Consider the following 14,328-nt stretch of genomic DNA (forward strand, 5'->3'; position numbering starts at 1 on the left):
TTATAATTAAATGACTTTACAATCACTAATGTAATTTATGCCATTTGTTTTTTCATGTTTCCACCGCGAAACAATTTTTCTCATTTGTAGGGAATATATTTTCATAGAGACAATATTTTAAAAACAGAACATGATTTTTTTTTTTTAAAACACATCCATACCAAACACATCCTTAAAGCAAACACATAAACATATGTCAAATCAAGATTTTTGCTATTTATAAATATCATTGGAAGAAATTTAATGGGACCAAATTCCATAGTTTTAATTTCTCCGATATGGAGACAGATGTTCATCCACTACTGGATAAAATGCAAAAGAAAAATAAAATAGTCTTTACCGCCACAGCCGTTCATCCTCTATCGAATGAACTACAAAAGTAAATAAAACAGCCTTTACGGCCACAACCGTTCTTCCTCTATCGAATGAACTATAAAAGTAAATAAAACAGCCTTTACGGCCACAACAGTTCATCTTCTACTGAATGAACTAGAAAAGTAAACATGTCTATACGGCGACAGCCGTTCATCCTCCACTGAATGAACTTCAAAAGTAAATATGATATTGATCATTTGGAGGTTGTCACTAACATTATCTCATTTGCAGCTCGCTTGTACATGTCTTCCGCATTGAATGCTCCGGAGAATTGAGCTAACTCTCTTCCACCTTTAGCCTAAATATACATCAAACATGCTTTTAGAATAAAGTGATAATAACAACAATAATAATATACTCAGTTATATGTAGATATGTTATCCATATGATCTTATAAAAGTAGAAAGACTATTTCTGATAAACACTCGACTTAGGTAAAATAATTTGAATAAATTCTAAACATAATCTATGACTAACTATATGTAGTAGCAAATAAAGAATTTCAACCTCAGGGTGAGACTAGGTGGGAGGAGGCATTTCAAAAAAAAAAAAGATAGATATATACTCTCTTTTTTTACTTCCATTTCATGTGAAAATAAATGTTCAATTAGACGCGAAACTAACAAAATTAAAAACTATATGTTTCTCAAACACCCAACTCAAAAGAATTTCTAACACGTTTCATTCTTCAATATCCTGATCAATCAAACAAAGACATGTAAAGTAAATCAAAGAGTGTGCTAACTAAAACCCTAGTTCACAATGTTCAAAATGACAAATATATTATTTTGAAGAAAATGAAAGGACTTACATGAGCTTGGATCATGAACATGCTTCTGAATTGATCAGATGAAATTTGAGCAGACACAATGTCAATCTTATGTTTCTCCAAAACATAACAAATGATGGTAAATAACCCTGGCTTCTTAGGACAACACACACTAATATGTGCATCCTCACCACAAATATTTAGTATCACATTTGGTGAACTCCATGTCATAAAACCTGTTGGAATAAGGGGACTAGCACCATGAGTTGTTGGTGTAATGGCTGTTGAATTACTGGTTGATCCTTGATCACCTAGATATTTCTCCCAACTATTACCAATTTTTTGTGAACTCATCAACCTTATGCTATATTCTTCTAGCCTTTCTAGCTTTTGACTTTCAAGTTTTTTGAAAGTATTTTGCAGTTTTAGAATGTGATTCACAGCTTCATAAACTATTGTAGACTTATCAACCTGCATATACAAAAAAATTATGAAATTAATTTAATTTCTACTTCAGAGGCGAAATCAGGATTTTCACTAATTAAGGGGAAGTAAGTCAAGGGAATACCATATCTACTATATCTATATATATATATATATATATATATATATATATACGAGTTAATCAGTTTCAAGTAATTTATTAGTGTTTAAAAAAGATTCATTTAATAAGTATAAATTACAAAAAAAAAAAGAGGCTATAATTTGGAATTGTTAATTTTTAAATCATGTTTATTACGCATCCGACTTACAAAGATCTTAAAATTATATGGATTAAGAAAATGTTCTTTTTGACAAATTTAGAATAGAATTAGAATAATGTTGAAAACTTCATATTCCTATGCTAGAAAATAAAAAACAAAGAAATTTATGGAGTTTTTTCTATAACTATATATGCGAAAAAATCGAAAGTTCTATATTGTTTTATCCTTCCCTTTTTTGGTAAACAAAATGCATCTTATTATTCTATTTTGGAATTAACAGGTAGATATGTACAAATTAGTAATAAGGGGAATGTGTATATCACGAAATAAATTTATTCCAATTGGGTTAAGGTTCTACTGAAATAGTCTTTCTAATTTTTATTTTTATTTTAGTTTGTTACGAAACATTATATATATAAAGGAAACAAAGTTACATTTTACAAGCAAACATAATAAATAAAATCAAACAAAGATAGTTAGCTTAGATAGGAGCCTATCTCCAGTAGGCATCGGAGTAGATCTTCACTAAACAAAGAAAAAGAAAGGGGGTGTGGGTCAAATCCGCACATAGAATCATGTCTCCTTTAGTAAGCTTTTACAAGTTTTTATATGATAAAAAAAAATCATGTTCATTTTTCGAATAATTCTCGATGAGTTGATTATGATTATTAATTAAGGTTGTAGAAGACACTAAAAGGAAAATAACAACAAAAAAAATTGTTTTAGATATCATAAAATTTATTGAATTATTTTTTTTTGATCGATAAGATATCAGATAAGAAAAAACAAAGTATATCATTGTAAGAACTTCTTTTTTACCTTAGCAGGGAGATTAGGAACCAACGCCTGAAGAGCCTCGAGCAGGGTTCGCATCTTCTTTCTCCTTTCTCTCTCCGTCCATAAGTGAATCTCATGCTCTGATTCTTTTTTACCTTTTGCTTCATCAGCACCAGAATTTGGTTCAGCAATTCCCTTACCGTTCCTTTTTCGGTTTGGTGGACTTCTCTTCTTGCCAACATCAATTGTCAGTTCAACCATTTCATTAATAACTGTCAGCGGATGACAAGTATCAGACCTAGTCAGATCTGGCAACTTGTCTCCCTCAAACGTTTCTCCACTCCCAAATTCAAGTTCAGGTACGACCAGAAATCATTAGTTTCGCATGGCAAACCATGATTATTTTCGTCGCCTCCATTCATTTTTTTTCTTTTTCAGGTGGTCTGATATTGTACCCTAAGTTATGCCTATATATAGAATTTTTTCTTGTAGGGGGCAAAGTGTAAAATGGAGAAATGAGGAATTGGATATGATGAATATTGAATATGAAAAGAATATAGAGAAGGGTGGCAAAAAGGAAAAAAAAAAGAGAAAAAATAAATAAAAAGTAGAGATAAAAAAGGATGATTCATTTGTAATGAATAAAAAAAACAAAATACAATCATAAGCCAAAATGCTGTTACTGGCTTCAAAACAAAAAATGGTAGCTAAAGTACTTTTGTTACAGATTTTGTTCTCACTCAATTGGGTCCCAATTCACACCTATCGCTACTAAAAATAATTAATTCAAATTAATTACTTTAATTACAAATACAAAATTACAAACTTAATCAAGTTATTATTCCTATCTATACAAACAACCTAAGTTTTTTTTTTTCAATTAAAATAATAATAATTAAAATGATTGTATATATAATTAACTAAGATTATTTTTTTTTGAAATGCAAGTCTTAATTCTTAAGTTATATGAATTAGGTGTGTCTGAGTTGTAGTCTTATAATATAAGATATTACATGACTAGTGTTAATAAGATTTTAATAATAGTTTATTCAAGTGATTATTAATGTTAATGAAATTATATTAATAGTTGGCTCCGACTATATACATCTTTTTACTCATTTATCAATATTAATGAAATTTCATTAATAGATTTTAATAACGAGATTTTATGCATCTTTTTACTCATTTATTCAAGTTAACCACACTAGAATTAATAATTAAGCAAGTGTTTTTTCGTGAATAAAAGTTTTTATCATGTCATATCCGTTCCATATAAAAGAAAAAGATCATCATTTTATTTGATCTTCTGGCCAGGATGTTAAAATGCCTCTAAATACTAATCATGACTTTCCGTTTATTAGGAGAAAAAAAGGAATTAGTTAGGATATTAATTCCTCCATTAGTTTGTAGCTAGCAATTTTTTTTATAATTCATTAATAAATGGTATAATCGACAATTTTTTTATCTTTTATTGGAAATTAAAATTGTGTATTACTATTTTCGTTAATTATGCCAATTAGGAGTATCAATTGTAGGGTGGTGCATTGATTGGTTTGGTTTAGTTTTGAAATTTATCGTTTCGACTTATTGTTATTTTTGTAGACATGCTAAATCGTTGTAGAACCATTAAGATACTGACCTATTGGTTATTGATTTATCGATTTAGCCATTAAGATTTGATACAAAAAAATCATGGAAATCACTTAGAAACAAGGTGAAAAATCAAATGAACCATGCACATGAGTTGACATATTGCATCTTGCTCAAAAGCAAAGACACTCACATTTTAGAATAACGGAGTGTTTGAAACAATCAAAAATAAAAGTATGAGACTAAACTCTAAGTCAACGACTTTAATGATATGCAAAATGGTATGAAAATAATTATTTAATTTACTATGGAGTTATCAATTATCTGTTAAGAAAAAACTCAATTCGTTAAGAAGCAATAACCCAATATTAAAAAAATCAAAACCTTTACCGAAACTACTAAACCAATAACCCATTATCGATCACCTAATAACTTTTTTCGATTCGATTTTGAACAGCGCTCTAATCAAATAGATGGATTAAATTGAATTTGGGAATATTAAATTGAATTGAGTTAATAAATAGACGAGTCAAGTTACTTGAATTGAAATGGACTAAAATCCATGTCATAGCGAAATCCACCAACTTCTTACTAAGTTTTAAATTCTTTATTTGAGTATCTAATAAAACTTTTTTCTTATGCTATAATCATTTATAATATATCAATATCAACAACAGCAAATAAAAAATTTAACAAGGTTTCTCATGGACCAATTTAGACGGCATAATATTCAACTTTAAAATAAGTCAAATTAAACATATTAAAATAAATTTAATTAAATAAAATAAACGGATCATTAATTTGTTAAAATGTGATCAAATTAGACAGATCATAAATTTATATATTTTGTTTTTTACTGGTAAGACCATTATCTTGTGACTAATGTTGGTTGTAGGGGTGTTCACGGTTTGGATAAAAACCGATTCAAATCGAAAAATCGAATCAAATCGATAAAATAAAACCGATTTTATTTGGGTTTGGTTTGGTTTGGTTTTAGATTTTTGAAAACCGATAGTATTTGGTTTGATTATGGTTTTATTCGAAAAAATCGAAGAAATAACCGAACCGAACCGATGAATTATATACATATATTTTATTAATATACATACTTAATATATTGTTTTTATAAACAACTTTAAAGATCTTATATATATTTTCATTAAAATTTCTTAATAATTTACTTATTGAAAGCAAAAATGTCCAAGATGAAAATATTTATCTTATTGATTTCATGTATATGAGTGTCTATGACAATTCTTTGTGGGACTGGAAATGTTATTGTCTTTTCCTTCTAGACCAATATAGTGAATTTTAAAGCTTATTGATAGTAAATTTAGTGATCGAAAGTTCAGTAATCTTAGTCATTCTAACTATTTTTCGTTTTGAATGTATTGTTGTCACCTTTTCACATTTTAGTGTCTATGACAATTCTTTGTGGGACTGGAAATGTTATTGTCTTTTCCTTCTAGATAGTGAATTTTAAAGCTTATTGATAGTAAATTTAGTGATCGAAAGTTCAGTAATCTTAGTCATTCTAACTATTTTTCGTTTTGAATGTATTGTTGTCACCTTTTCACATTTTGAATGAATTGTTTCTTTTATTTTTGTGTATGGTTAATAACCGAATAACCGAACCAAACCAAACCGAAACCAATAACCACCAAACCGATAAATGTATATTAGATTTGGTTTGGTTTGGTTTTGATAATTTCAAAACCCATTCAGTTTGTTTGATTTTGATTTTGACCAATAACCGATCCAAATCGACCCGTGAACACCCCTAGTTGACAGTTTCATTATTATCAACACATAAACACGAGCATAACATATTAAGACAATCATTTCAAATAATACACTTGTCAAAAATAATTGGAGAAGACCCATTTTTTATTTGTGGGTGGGTGGGTCGATCTGTTCCGGTGTAAGATATGAATTTATTTTAGGGTTATTTGGGGAAATTAAGAATTTATTCGGAGTAATAATTATAGCAAATTATAACTATGACGAATAATTAAATAGTATAAGTTTACTAAAGTGAGAATGATAATGTAGGAAAATAAATGTGTGAGTATAACATAGAATTGTTGTGTAAGGAAGGAGTTTAGTTGTGCTTTATCATTAAATTCAGTTTTTTTTTTTTTTTTTTTGAGTTGAGCTAGTTTCAATTCACGTAGTAAGGCTAGTAATTATTCTGCATGAAGAGCATTTTCAACTTTTATGTTGCATGCGTAGTTAGAGAGGCGCTATTAGGCAAAATTACAATTTGCTAATTTAAATAAGTCATGATTTTCAAATTAATTAAAAGATAGCTATTATGTTGAGAATATAATTAAATAATAAAGGTGTGCACTCTCTAACAACTTAAATTTTTAGATGAGATGATCACACATACTCAATTATCCATGACATTTAAAATGTACCTCCCGCATCCAAGTTTCAATTCTCATACTCTGCATTCTTTTTACATTTATATGCGTTGTTTGAAGTAAAATATCTCAAGCTGAAATCAGAATTATGGGGCTATTTTTATTTGAAAATTTCAGTACTTTTTTTTGAAATTTCAGCATAATGTACTGAAATTTAAGTAAAATAAAAAACTCGAACTCTAGAATAATATGATGAATTTCACATATATGGAAGGTAATTTATTGTTAAATTTTTTCTTCACCGTAAAAATAGCTATTAAACCTTGAAAATGGCTAAATGAATTGCGGGCGACTTGGGGGCGTAGGGATGGCATAAAAATTGAAATTTTGTTTAAATTTGAAAAACTTTCCAAAAATATTTTTTAAAAAAAAAAAATTGATGGGGGTTGCGGGGGAGTGGGGATGACCTTTTTTGGGGAGGGGGGGAGTCGGGGGGAGTGGCATAAAAAAAATTTAAAAAATAAATTTGAAATTTTTTTCAAAAGCAATTTTTTGGGGGTAGGGGGTAGGTGTGTGAGTGGTAGGGGTAGGTGTAGGGATGGTAAGGGTTGGGTGAGGTAAAAAAATCTAAAATTTTGAAATATTTTTCAAAAATAATTCTTAAATTTTTTTAATTGTTTTGTTTAGGGGTTGGACGGTCAAATATGGGGTATGGAGAGGGTAAGAAAAAAATTAGAGGATGAAGTAGAAGTTTGGAAAATGTTTTCTTTAATTTTGGAAGGGAAGTCATTGTCCTTAAATTTGAGGAATATGAGTTGATTTGAAAAATATTTTTCAAATAGTTTAAGCCAATCAAACATGAAAAAATTTGAAAATATTTTCCAGAAAATGTTTTCAAACACATCCTAAGTTTTGTCTTTCAACATAAATAAATGAATAGAGACTCAAAATAAGTATTGAATACCGAACGAAAATGAAAAGGATGTATATGAGAGTTAATATCTCAAAAGGTCACTCAACTTTGACAATTTGTCTAGTAAAGTCATTAAACTTTATTTTGTATCAATAAAATCACTCAACTTAGGCTTTTATATCAATAAAATCACTAGACTAAATTTGTCATCAAAAACAAATTTGACATGGCAAAATAATATAAAAATATGAACCCCGCAAATAAATAAAATTAAAAATTTATTAAGAAGATTTTATGGACAAATTTAATTAGTGAAATAGCTATTATAATATTATTATGTATTTAAATTATGCAATATATTAGGATAGGTGTATGAAAGAAATGAAGTACCGCATACATTTTAAAATTATTTTTTTGATATCAATAAAACATACTTGTAAATTAGATAAACAATTAATTAGTATCGTTGTTTTACTGGAGTAACACATTCAAATTGATCAACATAAAAAAGGAAATTATATCATTAAAAAACATATCTTTTTTTATTTATAATAATTTAATCAAACTTGACAGTAGCATTATGCGCTTTTATGTAACGCCTACTTAGTTAAAAGAAATTATATCCGTTAAAAAGTTTTAATGAATTTTAAATTTTACTTATTTGTGAAATTCATATTTACATGCTATAAAAAGTAAATTATTTTGTCATTTCAAATTTCTTTTATGATGATAAATTTGTTGAGTGATTTTATTGATAGAAATGTGTAAGTTGAATGATTTTATTGATACAAAATAAAATTTAATAACTTTACTAGATAATCTTTTAAAATTGGGTGATCTTTTGAGATATTAACTCAGACGATGGAAGAGAATAGTTGTCTGTGGCGTGACGTAGAGTTGCAAATAGGGGTTTGTCATAATATGAGCCGTTTTTGTTATGTTAATTTTTTGAGTATTTTCTGGCCTCTCTCTATGCTTGCGTTTGTTGTAAAATTGTAATCATGATTTTTTGTCTTTTTGCATTTTATTATCTTTTTGGCTTTTTTCTCTTAATGCCAGATTTTACTTCTTTTTCTTAAAAATATTTCGAATACATAGCGAGAGATGTTGCAATATTTTTAGTAGTGATTTGGATACATAGGAGAGAGATGTACCGAGAGAGGAGGAATGTATTAAAAAAGGGATAGGATCCAGATACATAGAGGATGGGTGTATCCGAGAGGGATAGATATGTATCAATGAGAAGGAAGTCATGTATTCGAGAGGGAATTTTTAATTTTTTTTTAAATGGTAGGAAATCTTAGAGATTATGATAAAATAAAATGTGCATATGGGTAATTTTTCCTATATATTATTAACCATATATATAGATATAATATTTATTATAGAATAAATATTTATTCAGTTTTAATAGATCATATATTTGTTTATAGTGTATGTTTACTTATATAGTACTAACTTAGTGTTATTATTGTTACTATGCTATTTTTTTCGTTGTTTCTATAATTTGTTTTATATTACATTTATTGAATTAGGTCTTCTGAAAATAGTTTGTTTTTCCTTCTCAAAATAGAATTAAACTTTGCATATATACTTAATATCATTTTTTCACACTTTATTTATAAATTATATTTAGTATATTATTATTGATCTTTTCATCGAACTCCAATGTATATTTTCATGTGAATTCTCTATTTTTGAAGGAAAAAAATAGGTTCATAAGTATTTCTAACGTATTCAAAATGACCTCATTCTTAATGATCATGCTTTTAACAAAGGTTAACATCGATCCAAACAAGCTCCAATTGATTTAACTCAGCTTCTTAATGATCATCCTTTAACAATATAATGGTTAGTCCTTAAAAATCCATCCCCAACAATTAATAAATTCAGACGGAACGAGTCTTATATTCATGTGTACCAATAAATCAAATCCATCTATTAAATTAAAATTTGATATATAACGTTTCATAATATGTTTTAAGGAAGAGCATTTTTAACGGTAAAAACAATATCAAGTTCCAATATATTGAAAGAGAGGTATTTTTAATCCATCATTGAAGCTAAAGACAACTATGGTCTAATAGGTAAAAAAAAAAATCCAAGTCATTTTCAGTACTTAGAGATCATATTTCAAATAAATATAACTAAAAATATGTGTACTAGTAATTGCAAAACAAAAGAAAAAAAATGGTTAAGTTTTTGAAACAGATGAATAATAGTCATTGGGCCAATTACAAGGAAAACAAAAAGGTTATTGCGCGACTCACACACTAATGCCAATAATTCTTAAGGAATGCAAGTAGAAGAGATAGCTGAACCAATACCTTTACAATTTTAATAGAAAAAAAAAAATAACCTTTCAAAGATCGATCTCTGGTCCAGATATCTTATTTATAAGAATGAAAATCTCTTGAAATCAAGATATAAAACAAAAAACAAATCTGTAAAGGGTGATACAATATGAGAAGGAAAATGTATTATGAAATTTAGTGATAGCAAAACACAACCATATTTAATTACATCGTAAGACATGTTATCAACGTCGAGCCTCATGCCTCTATGTCTATCATGCAACTCCGCGACAAATATATCAAGCATCATATAATCCTATTTAATAGTACTATTCTTATACATCCTACTAAACAACCCCTTAAGTAAATAGCAATCCTTAACCAATCCAGAAGCTATACTCACATGCTAATTGTCAAAAGAACTAGTACCATTCTGTTTCACGTACCGATACTTGGACTAATTAAGTGTTGGGCCAGTAATTGAAATACTAATCTTAAACTAATTAAATACTAACCAAATAAACAACTAATGTATCAATCTTCGTAGCACCACAAGATGAAAAAAGGGGAACACGAATAAGTAGAAAGATTTGGCTGATGAAAGATTAATTTCATAATGCTATACTTCAATTAAAGATCGATTCAGTAAAATGAGAATTCCTCTTTACATAACAAAATATAAATAACTTTCTTAGCTTACCCTCTTTAGAAAAGCTAAGGAACATGATTTTTTTTTTATTATCTCTTAGGGTTTGTTTGGTAAGAAGGACCAAGGAGGATCCTATCCTAAAGGAGAAGGAGGAGGAGTAGGAGCTAGAATAAAAATGAGTAATTTCAGTTTCTGGCTTATTTATGCTATTTGGTAAGTAAGAATTTTTTTTGTATCTAAAGACTATTTATACATCATAATTTAGAAAAATACTATAGAATGATAGTGGAGGATTAGGAGCAGCTCAAAATATTAATTATAAGCGCTTTAAAGTTGAATTAAATTTAATAATATAGGCCTTCAATTTTAAGAAAAATAATAATTACAAATATGATTCATGTTTTGTATCTCGACATAGTTGAATTTTAAGAAGTAGAACAAAAGTACTCCTACGATGTAATTTTTTTTTTAAAAAAAAGTTCGTTTTTATATTTATAAAATGAGTAGCTGAGAGTTGGAAAATTAAAACTTGGTTCTTGGGATTGATAAATATCCATCCATACCAAACACACCCTTAAAGCAAACACATAAATCAAGATTTTTGCTATTTATAAATATCATTGGAATAAACTTTCCATAGTTTTCATTTCTCCGATATGGAGACAGATGTTCATCATAAAATGCAAAAAAAAATAAAATAGCCTTTACGGCCATAGTTGTTCATCCTTTACTGGATGAACTATAAAAGTAAATAGAGAATGCCTAACGGCGACAGAAAAAGAAATGCAAAAGTAAATAAAATAGCCTTGACGGCCACAGCCGTTCATCCTCCACTGGATGAACTATGATGGCCTTTACGGCAACAGACGTCCATCCTCTATAACTGGATGAACTTTAATTTGAAACTAAATTGATCATTTGGGGGTTGCCAGTGACATTATCTCAATTGCTGCTTGCTTCAACCTTTCTTCCACTTTGAATGCTACCGCGAATTGAGCTATGCCACTTTCACCTTTTGCCTAAATATACATCGATCAAACATGTTTTTAGAACCAAACAATAATAATATACTCACTAAAATCTAAAAAGAGTAATATATATGTACACACATTATCCATATTATCTTGTAAAAGTAGAAAGACTGTATTTTTATGTTAAACACTTGACTCAGGTAAATCAATCTAAATAATTTCTAAACATAATCTATGACTAAACTATATGTAGTAGCAAATAGAGAATTTCAACCTCAGGGTGAGACTAGGTGGGAGGAGGCATTTCTAAAAAAAAGATAGACATATACTTTTTTTTTTACTTCCATTTCATGTGAAGATAAATATTTAATTAGACACGTAACTTATAAAAGAATAAATAACTATATATTTTCCAAACACCCAATTCAAAAGAATTTCTCAACGCGTGTCATTCTTCAATTTTCTGATCAATCAAACAAAGACGCGTAAAATAAATCGAAGAGTGTGCTAACTAAAAACCCTAGTTCACAATGACAAATATATTATTTTGAAGAAAATGAAAGGACTTACATGAGCTTGGATCATGAACATGCTTCTGAATTGATCAGATGAAATTTGAGCAGACACAATGTCAATCTTATGTTTCTCCAAAACATAACAAATCATGGTAATTAGCCCTGGCTTCTTAGGACAACACACACTAATATGTGCATCTTCACCACAGACATTTAGTATCACATTTGGTGAACTCCATGTCATAAAACTTGTTGGAATAAGGGGACTAGCACCATGATTTGTTGGTGTAATAGTTGTAGAATTGCAGGTTGATCCTTGATCACCCACATACTTCTCCCAACTATTACCAATTTTTTGTGAACCCATCAACCTTATGCTATATTCTTCTAGCCTTTTTAGCTTTTGACTTTCAAGTTCTTTGAAAGTATTCTGCAGCTTTAGGATGTGGTTCACTGCTTCATAAACTATTGTAGACTTATCAGCCTGCATATACAAAAAATATGAAATTAATTTAATTTCTACTTCAGATCGCGAAATCAGAATTTTCACTGATTAAGGAAAAAGTAAACACACACGAAGAAGTCAAGGGAATATCATACACGAGTTAATTATTTTCAAGTTATTTATTAGTGTCTAAAAAATATTCATTTAATAAGTACAAATTACAAAAAGAGTCTATAATTTGGAATTTATAATCTTTAAATCCTGTCTATTACGCATCTGACCAATCTATCCCCTTATAAAATTAATTGTAATAAGCGATTTACATAAAAAGTGTTATTGGTTGTAATTAATATGAAAAATAAGCAAGTTTTATCGGTAATAACAAGTCAAAATATGCTACTACTAGTGTAATGGTTCTATATGGTTAATGATATACTTATTAAGTACTTCAATGAGTTACATAGATCTTATAATTATACGGATTAAGAAAATGTTCTTTTTGACAAATTTAGAATAATGTTGAAAACTTCATATTCTTAGGCTAGAAGAGAAAAAACAAATAAATTTGTGGAGATTTTCTTTTTATAACTATATATGCAAAAAAATCGGAAGTTCTATATTGTTTTATCCTTCACTTTTTTGGTAAACAAAATGCATCTTATTATTCTATTTTTGGAATTAACATGTAGAGATGTACAAATTAGTAATAAGGGGAATGTGTATATCACCAAATAAACTTATTCCAATTGGGTTGAGGTTCTACTAGAAATGGTCTTTCTAATTTTTATTTTTATTTTAGTTTTGTTACTAAACATTATATATATATATAGAGAGAGAGAGAGAATCATGTCTCCATTAGTAAGCTTTTGCAAGTTTTTATTTGATAAAAAAAAAATCATGTTCATTTTTCGAATAATTCTCGATGAGTTGATATGATTACTAATTAATGCAGAAGACAATAAAAGGAATAACAAAAGAAAATTGTTGCAGATAATCATAAAATTTATTGAATTATTTCCCTTTTGATCGATAAGATATCGGATAATAAAAAACAATGTATGTCATTGAAAGAATTGTTTTTTACCTTAGCAGGGAGATTAGGAACCAACTCATGAAGAGTCTCGAACAGGGTTCGCATCTTCTTTCTCCTTTCTCTCTCTGTCCATATGTGTATCTCATGCTCTGACTCTCTTTTGCCTTCGGCCCCATCAACACCAGAATTTGGCTCAGCAATTCCCTTACCATTCCTTTTTCGGTTTGGTGGACTTCTCTTCTTACCAGCATCAGTTGTTACCACCTCATTAACAACTGTTAGCGGCTGACAAGTATCAGACCTAGTCGGATCTAGCAACTTGTCACCCTCATCACTCCCAATTTGATTGTCATTCAAGTTCAAGTATGACCAGAAATCATTAGTTTCCCATGGCAAACCATGATTATTCTCGCCGCCTCCATTCATTTTTTTTCTTTTTCAAGTGGTCTGATATTGTACCCTAAGTTACGCCTATATATAGAATTTTTTTCTTGTAGGGGGCAAAGTGTAAAATGGAGAAATGAGGGATTGGATATGATGAATATTGAATATGAAAAGAATATAGAGAAGGGTGGCAAAAAGGGAAAAAAGAAATAAAAAGTAGAGATAAAAAAAGGATGATTCATTTGTAATGAATAAAAAAAACAAAATACAATCATAAGCCAAAATGCCGTTACTGGCTTCAAAACAAAAAACGGTAGCTAAAGTACTTTTGTTACAGATTTTGTTCTCACTCAATTGGGTCCCAATTCACACTTACCACTACTAAAAATAATTAATTAAAATTAATTACTTTAATTACAAATATTAAATTAAAAACTTAATCAAGTTATTATTCTCATCTATACAAACCGCCTAAGTTTTTTTCAATTAAAATAATAATAATTAAAATGATTGTATATAAATATAATTTACTTAAAAAATTTA

The 14,328-nt window shown here is 28.6% G+C and overlaps 2 pseudogenes; both read right to left on the reverse strand.

The window, feature by feature from the left end:
- Positions 1-568: 568 nt before the first annotated feature.
- On the reverse strand, positions 569-3,290 carry LOC125853497 (transcription factor bHLH95-like; annotated as a pseudogene).
- An 8,061-nt stretch (positions 3,291-11,351) lies between these two features.
- On the reverse strand, positions 11,352-14,060 carry LOC125862504 (transcription factor bHLH95-like; annotated as a pseudogene).
- Positions 14,061-14,328: the final 268 nt, after the last annotated feature.

Source organism: Solanum stenotomum, chromosome 1 (genome assembly GCF_019186545.1).
Source record: "Solanum stenotomum isolate F172 chromosome 1, ASM1918654v1, whole genome shotgun sequence".
NCBI lineage: Eukaryota > Viridiplantae > Streptophyta > Magnoliopsida > Solanales > Solanaceae > Solanum > Solanum stenotomum.